Consider the following 8,076-nt stretch of genomic DNA (forward strand, 5'->3'; position numbering starts at 1 on the left):
GATGAGTGGATCGGGCCGTGTGGGCAGGTGGTGGAGCGGCCTACCTCCATCCCCCTGGGAAGCGCTCTGCTGCTGCAGCTGGCGGTCAGGCTGAGCACCTGGATTATTATTATTATTATTTTTTTTTTTTAAACCACAATGGTTTCGGCCGAGCTAGACAGGGAGCTGGGCTCTCCTGCCACAGCCAGCACTGCCTCCCCAACCTCTCCTGCACCGGCAGGGTCAGGCCGACGTCTAGGACAAAAAAAGTTGCCTGTGGCTCTTGGCGGTGGATGACTCGACTCGTGCATCGATGAAGAACGCAGCTAGCTGCGAGAATTAGTGTGAATTGCAGGACACATTGATCAACACGTCGAACGCACATGTGGCCCTGGGTTTTTCCCGGGACTACGCCTGTCTGAGGGTCGCTTGTACATGAATTGCCCCGGGGTTCACTCCCAGGGTCATGGCTGGGGCTCTCGCAGGGACCCCATTCCATTCCTCCCCCTAAGGCCAGACCCCGATCAGCACCGTCGCTGGATCCTTGGATCTGGCGCGCAAGCTCATTGCCGACGCGTCCTGGCTTCCCCAGTTTCCCCTCCTCATGCTGGTTTCGGGAGGGCCGGGTGGCCGACGCGCCCTGGATGTGGTGGCGGCGGCAGCAGGCTTTAAAAAAGCCTGGCGCACCTTCACCCCACCCCGGGGCACCTGGCCGTGCTGTGTGTGTGGCTGTCTTTGGGGTCCCACGGCTGCCGGCGCAGGATGACCATGGAGCGCGGACCTCGTGACCATGTGGGCTTTGGTCACAGATTGGGACAGAATACACTCGCCTGCACCAAGGGCTGGGGCAACCACCAGTACGGGCGCGTGGCCAGCTGCCCTGAGCTTTGTGCTCCCCGACCACGGCCTCAGATCAGACGTGGTGACCTGCTGAATTTAAGCATATTACTAAGCAGAGGAAAAGGAACTAACCAAGATTCCCTCAGTAAAGGCCAGTGAAAAGGGAAGAGCCCAGCGCTGAATCCCCATTCAGCAGCAGGCGTGGGAAATGTGGCGTACAGAAGACCGACTCCCCGGCATCGCTCAGGGGGCTCAAGTCCTTATGATCAAGTCTCCCCACGCGGATGGTGTTAGGCCGATAGCGGCCTCTTGCACACCGGGATCAGGTCTTCTTGGAGTCAGTTTGCTTGGGAATGCAGCCCAAAGCGTGTGGTAAACTCTAAGGCTAAATACGGGCACGAGACTGGTGGCCAACAAGTACCGTAAGGGAAAGTTGAAGAGAGTTCAAGAGGGTGTGAAACGGTTGAGCGGTAAACTGGTGGGGTCTGTGCAGTCCACCCACAGGATTCAACACGGCAGGCAGGTTGGTCACCTGGAACGGTGGAGGCCCTTGCAGGTCTGGGGCCCGGGCACATCCAGCCCCAGCAGGGCGCACTTCCTCTGTATCGGTGCAACACGACCGGCTGGGAAGGCCCCAGGGGGCAGGTGGCTCTCTGCCCCAGCAGAGAGTGTTACAGCCCCCTGACAGCAGTTTTGCTGTGTCCATGGGGCTGAGGGAGATAGACCGCCACCAGGCCCTTATCCGGCAACTGTCCTGGCCCCTCTTGGGGGTTGCTAGAGTGGCCACGGGAGACGGGGCTCCCGATGTGACTGTGGTGGACTGCCCTCAATACGCCCCAACCACGTCGTGCTGCCGGGCGGGGAGGCCCACAAAGGGCGCCAGGGGTTTGAGGTGATGTCGGTTAACCACCCGACCTGTCTGGAAACACTGACTAAGAGTATAACGCCTGCCCGAGTCAGAGGGATGAATGAAACCCTGTGATGTAATGATGTTGAGGGCCGGTGTCCGGCGATTGCAGTGGCATCCTGTCACGGTGGGCCCTCCACCGACCCGTCTCGCCCGCTCTGTCAGAGAGATGATGCATGAGCGTGTGTGATAGGACCCGAAAGATGGTGAACTCGGCCTGGTGGAGGTCTGTAGCGGTCCTGATGTGTAAATCGGTCATCCGACCTGGGTATAGGGACAAAAGACTAATCGAATGATATAGTAGCTGGTTCTCTCCGAAGTTTCACTCAGGATAGCTGGCGCACGGAAACCCCAGTTTTATCTAGCAAAGCGAATGATTAGAGGTCTTGGGGCCAAAATTATCTCAACCTGCTCTCAAACTTTAAATGGGTATGAAGCCCGGCTTGATGGCGTGGAGCCGGGTATTGTATGAAAGTGCTCAGTGGGCAACTTTTGGTAAGCAGAACAGGCGCTGCGGGATGAACCGCACCCAGGGTTAAGGCGCATGATGCAGATGCTCATGAGTCCCCAGAAACGGTGTTGGTTGATATAGACAGCAGGATGGTGGCCATGGTAGTCGGAATCCGCTAAGGAGTGTGTAATAACTCACCTGTCGAATCAACTAGCCCTGAAAATGGATGGCCCTGGAGCATCAGGCCCATACCAGGCCGGCGTTGAGAGCCGCGGGGGCTAAGTCAGGCGAGTAGGAGGGCTGCTGCAGTACGCACAGAAGCCCGGGGCGAGGGCCCGCGTGGAGCCGCCGCAGGTGCAGATCTTGGTTGTAGTAGCAAATATTAAAATGGGAACTTTGAAGGATGAAGTGGAGAAGGGTTCCATGTGAACAGAAGTTGAACATGGGACAGTGAGTCCTAAGAGATGGGCGAGCACCGTTCGGAAGGGATGGGCTATGGCCTCCATTGCCCTCAGCCGATCGACAGGAAGTCGGGTTCAGATCCCCGAACCCAGAGTGGCAGGGACTTGCGGCGTCCAGTGCGGTAATGAAAATGATCCCAGAGAAGCTTTTTTTTTTTTAAAAACAATTTTTATTTTATATAACACACCAAACATTAAAGATTACAATTCTTGGGACTTCCATCATCAGATTCAGCGTCAGAGTGTTACAATCAGCATTGTCCAGTCCCATTCCCTCCCTCCCCCCTAACCTGAGCCAATATGTCCATGTCATCATCCTGTGATTTTTCAGGTGGGTTTATCGTTGTCTCTTTATCCGTTTCATCATCGCTCTGATCAGACTGTGGGGGCCACTCATGGTAGCCACCAGCTGCCTCCATTCAATTAGGGGTCCTACCTCCTCCTCCCCGACCCCTACAAACCGTGTCCCACCAAACTGCCGTTTCTGCCTCTGCCCATTTTAAGAGGTCAGCCCACCACAACTCTATCCTCGGCCTCTGGGCTGCCTTCCAGCACATTGCTATCCTTCGTTTGGCCAGGACATATGCTAGATCTTTCATTTTGCTTATGTGCCTTAAGTTACGTGGCCTAGGGAATCCTCCCAGCATGCATGCCCAGGCCGACTCCACCTCCAGTGTAATACCGGTTCCTACTAAGCGTGTCTTCACTTCTTGCCAAAACCGCCCCACCTCAGGGAAGGCACAAAACATGTGGAGTAGCCCAGCCTCCTCCACCCCACACCTAGGGCATTTCTGAGTCGTATGGCCACCAAACCTAGCGATCTTACTGGGGGTGTGATATGCTCTATGTGTGACATATAGTTGGATCTGCTGGAGCCTTGTGTTCCGGGACACTTTTTTATGATATCTTTGGGCTCTTTTCCAGAGCCCATCCGACATAGGCTCTCCCACCTCATCCTCCCAAAGTTGTCTCCGTTCTTCCCCACCTTGGACCCCAACAGCTCGTATATGCGGGAAATCTCATGCCCACCCTCTGAAATATCATATATAGCCTCCATGGTGGCATCCGGTTGTCCGGTGAGCACCTCTGTTGGCCACTTCGCTCGTACTCTCTTGACAATTCTAGTGTAAGTTATGTACTGCCCTTTATGCACCCCAGTATCTTCGATCAGGTTCGGGAACTCTAATGCCTCCCCTTCCAGCCATATGTCTCCCAGGGTGGCCAGGCCCACTGGTTCCCAGTACTTGCGGACCCCTTGTATCAGCTGGGGATCCTCTCCACATAGTGCTGCAAACGGCACCTGCATAGAGTACGGAACCGGGTGTCCCGCAATCTGCCACGTTCTGTGCCATATCTCCCATCCCAGTACCAGCAGCCCGCCATCCCCCGGGCCCTCGACTTGGACAGCCACACCACTTCTTTGAGGAAGAAGGGAAGCGGTTCCCTGCACAGCAGCCTGGTTTCTGCCGTCTCCTCGTCAGACAGCCATCTTGTTACATACTGCAGCTGCCCTGCCAGATAGTATAGCTCAAAATTTGGCAGGTTGATACCTCCCCTATCACACGAGTTCTGTAGTTTCCAGAGGGCCACCCTGTTCCTGGAGTTGCCCCAGATGAAGCCCCTACACAGGCTATGGAGGCTAGTGAAAAAGCGCCTCGGGATCCCATGCGGGATGTTAACAAAGAAATGCAACAGTCTGGGCAAAACTACCATTTTTAGCAGAGCAGCCCTCCCCACCATAGCCAGGGGTAACCTGGACCAGAATCCCATGCTGTTCTTAATTCCTTCTACTGCTTTAACCGTGTTGCGTGCATGTTCTTCTTCTGCCGTATGGTATATGTCAATTCCGAGATATCGGAATGACTTTGTGTGCCAGGGTATCGGCAACACTGGCAGACTCCCGGGCAAGACAAGCTTGTATCTCCCCAGAGGGAACATGCTAGACTTTTTGGGGTTAACCGCTATGCCAGAGAGAACGGCAAATTGCTCCATCATGTCTAGAATATATTTCATGTTCTCTTCTGGGTAGCGTAAATATAACAGTATGTCGTCCGCATATAAAGAAACCAGGTGCATGCGAATACCTATCTCCTCGTATTGCTGTCTCAGGCAGGTGGCCAATGGCTCCAATGCCAATATGTATAACATGGGCGACCACGGGCAGCCCTGTCTAGTGCCTCTGCTTAGTTGCCATTTGTCTGAAATGATAGCACCTGTTTTGACCCTGGCGATCGGGGAGCTGTATAACATTGTCACCCACCTGAGGTACCCCGGTCCCATTCCATAGCCCTCTAAGGTCGCGATCAACCAGGGCCATCTCACTCGTTGAAGGCCTTGACCGCGTCTAGTGAAACTATTGCCAGTTCACCTGGGTCATTTTTTGTCTGGTCAAGGATGTGATGCAGTCTTCTGAGATTATCAGTAATTTTCCTGCCCGGGACATAGCCCGTTTGGTCGGCGTGTATCAGTTTACCAATGACAGCCTTAAGCCTATTTGCCAGTACAGCAGTGAGGATTTTACTATCCTGATTGAGCATCGATAAGGGCCTGTACGACCCACAATCAGTGCCAGGCTTGTCCGGCTTCAGAAGCGGGATAATCACCGCCTCTCGCAGGGTCTCTGGTAGCCTGCCTTGCTCATACGACTCGTTAAGCATGGCCAGCAGCGGGGGAAGCAACTCTTGTTTATAGGTTTTATAAAATTCACTTCGAAGCCCATCGGACCCGGGGACCTTACAGGTGGGCAAGTAGCGAACCACCAGTTCGAGTTTTTCCATCGTAATAGGGGCATCTAGGTCTGCTCGTTCTTCCTCATCTAAGGTGGGTAGGCCCATGTCCTCCAATGTTACCCGAATTTCGTGGTCTCTAGGGCCACCTGGGTCCCCATAAAGATGTTTATAGAATCTCAGGAACTCCTCAGTCACCCCCTCCTGGGTATTCTGAGTCCACCCTCCCTTGCCTTTAATTTCCCTGATCACCATTCACGGCGTCTCACTCTTGTATAGCCAGGCCAGCAACCTGCCTGGCTTATCTCCCCCTGCGTGCTGTCTCTCCACGTATTTCTTATAGCTTAGTTTACATAACCTGTCCCAGCAGTCCCCAATGGCCTGTTGTAATTGCCTTATCCTGTCTCTGTCCTCATCAGCGGTGCCTTCCGTATGCGTCCTGCCCTCCAACTCCTCCTCAATTCCCTTCAACTCCTGCTCTATGCCCCCCTGGAGCCCTCTAGACTTCGAAATGGCAACCCCCCGCAAAACCACCTTAAACGCCTCCCAAACAGTTCCCATAGAGCTTACACTACCAGTATTTATCTCGAAGTACTCAGTGATCGCCTCTCTTAAATCCTCCCTGAATCCCGGGTCCTGCAGAGCCTCGGCTCTGAGTTTCCAAGTGGGAATCCGTGCCCTGGGAGGTTGATGCCGCCACTCCAGGACCAGGGGGGAGTTGTCCGAAAGCACCCTAGCTTTGTATTCCGCACCTTCCATCTCTCCTGCCAACTCCGTGGAGGCGAACACATAGTCTAATCTTGTATGAAGGGCGTGTGGTGCCGTATAGTGCGAGTATTGTCTATCCGCTGGATGCAACTGCCTCCAGACATCCACTAGGTCGAAGTCCCTCAGGAGGGCCTGTAGCACCTTTGTTGCTGGGGTTGGTTTGTCTATCTTACTATCCGATCTGTCAACATTAGGGTTAAGTACACAGTTAAAATCACCTCCCCAAATAATCCCACCACCCAGCAGAGGGCCGACTTTACCGTACAAGGTCCTAAAGTAAGCCGCTGTGTCCTGGTTAGGGGCATATAAATTTACAATACACACTTCTCGGTTTTCCAATATACCCTTCACAACAATCAATCTGCCATCTGGGTCACCCGTGACCTGAAGCGGCTGAAATGGCACCTGCGGCGCCACCCAGATAATAACTCCTCTAGCGTAGGCCGAGTATGTGGATCCCACCAGGCACCCCCTCCACTTCTTCTTAACTACCTCCAATTTCTCCCTAGTGAAGTGGGTCTCTTGCAATAATGCTATGTCGGTCCTCATCCTTTTCATATACATTATCACCTTGTTACGTTTCAGATAGCTGTTGAGGCCCCTGACATTCCAGGTAACCACTCTAAAGCACCCTGGCCCCATCACCATGATATCCCGCACTCCTTCCCCGCCTCTTATCCCGCCTGTTAAGGGTTACATTTTGGCTCAATACCCTTTCCCTCCCATCAAACCTCCCTCCAACCCCCTTCCCAACTCCCCATTCCCCAACTTCAAACCACTGCACACCCACCTCCCGCCCCCACTTCGTCTACCCCAACCCCAACAACTGCCCAGCTCCATCCCTGGATCTCAGGCCCCCCCGCGTTTGGTTCTGCCCTAAAAGGCCCCGGCCCAGAACCCGGCAGGGTGCCACCGAACTACCAGTGACCTAACTAAACTATTCGCTATGGGGTTGTGAGGTCATGCTCCGTATAGCTCCTATATCTATATCAAGGTTTCCAGTGCCACCGTATCATATTTATAATTGTAGCTCTGAACACACTCCTCTGCCGGTATATGCAATGCTATATTCAAGTCCCATTGTCATGAGCTGCAGCACCTAGGGCGCTTTACCGACGCACCTTCTGCTCCCTGGATGTCCGGTTCCTGGGGACAGCTCTGCGCATCTAACCAGCCCATGGCGTCCTCTGGGGTGTCAAAAAACAAGGTTCTGCTCTTATAGAAAAACCTTCAGTTTAGCTGGATAAAGCAGCATGTACCTTTGGCCCGCATCCCGCAATCTTCTTTTCACGGACCCAAAGTTCATGCGGCTGCGCTGTACTTGCAAGGTATAATCCGGGTATGCCGTTATGTTCGCAGCACCTCTTTGTATCGTGCCGCCCTTCCGAAAGTGTTCAAGGATTTTTTCCCGGTAGTTTAGGATCTTCGCTATCACCGGCCTGGGGGTGTTCCCCGGCGGTGGCTTCCTCATCAGGGCCCTGTGTGCCCTCTCTACAGCGAACCCGTAGGACAGGGCTCCCCCGATTATCTCCTGTAATAGCATAGACTCGATGTATTCCATAGGGTTAGTTCCCTCAGCTCCTTCCGACAATGCGAATATTGTTCCTTCGGGCGCGTCCCTCCGCCTCTTCCGCCCTGCTCTCCAGATTGCCCACACGTTGTACCAAGGCGTGAAGTTCAGATTTATGGGCAGCACAGGCTGCTGTGTTCGGGGCCACCTCTTTTTCCAGGTCCTCCGTGCGCTCAGCCAACAATCGTACATCTTGCCGGAGAAGATTTACGTCCTCCTGCACCGCTCCAACTTTGAGCTCAAGTGCAGCTTTCAATTCACTGATTGCCAGGCCCAGTTTGGTCTCCAAGGCCACTTTCAGGTCAGCAATCGCTGCAAGTACCTCCTGGTTGCCCATAATGTCTGGGCCCCCAGCGGGGGTCCTGTCTTTCTTC

General features: G+C 53.9%; 1 non-coding gene across 1 annotated transcript; it reads left to right on the plus strand.

The window, feature by feature from the left end:
• The first annotated feature begins 257 nt into the window (after positions 1-257).
• LOC138481907 (5.8S ribosomal RNA) lies at positions 258-407 on the plus strand. Its single transcript, XR_011274495.1, has one exon. It is a non-coding gene; the product is annotated as a 5.8S ribosomal RNA (ribosomal RNA).
• Positions 408-8,076: the final 7,669 nt, after the last annotated feature.

The sequence above is a fragment of the Ambystoma mexicanum genome, chromosome 5p, assembly GCF_040938575.1.
Source record: "Ambystoma mexicanum isolate Mex_15411 chromosome 5p, UKY_AmexF1_1, whole genome shotgun sequence".
Lineage (NCBI taxonomy): Eukaryota > Metazoa > Chordata > Amphibia > Caudata > Ambystomatidae > Ambystoma > Ambystoma mexicanum.